Raw genomic sequence first — 311 nt, 5'->3', positions numbered from 1 at the left:
TTTTTCCCCAAAAAAAAAATCTGAAAAAAAGAGTTAACAAAAAAAATGGGGAAGGGAAAAACCCCTTTAAAATTATTTCCCGGGGGTTATTAGGTCCCTCCCCCTGAGGGGACCCCCAAACTACCCCGGCTGAGTTCTTGAAAGATTCCTGGCATAAAATTTTGAAAAAGAAACAAACCCCTCTTGGTTTCCTTTGCGGGGATTTTTGAAAGTTTTTTTTTGCCTTTAGGAGCCTTAATTTTTTTTATTTTTCACCCAAGAAAAAGGGGAAGGGGAAAACAAACAAAATTGCAAAAATGGATCTTCTCTTC

Source organism: Penaeus monodon, chromosome 22 (assembly GCF_015228065.2).
Source record: "Penaeus monodon isolate SGIC_2016 chromosome 22, NSTDA_Pmon_1, whole genome shotgun sequence".
NCBI classification, from domain to species: domain Eukaryota; kingdom Metazoa; phylum Arthropoda; class Malacostraca; order Decapoda; family Penaeidae; genus Penaeus; species Penaeus monodon.
Note: the sequence above shows the minus strand (reverse complement) of the source record.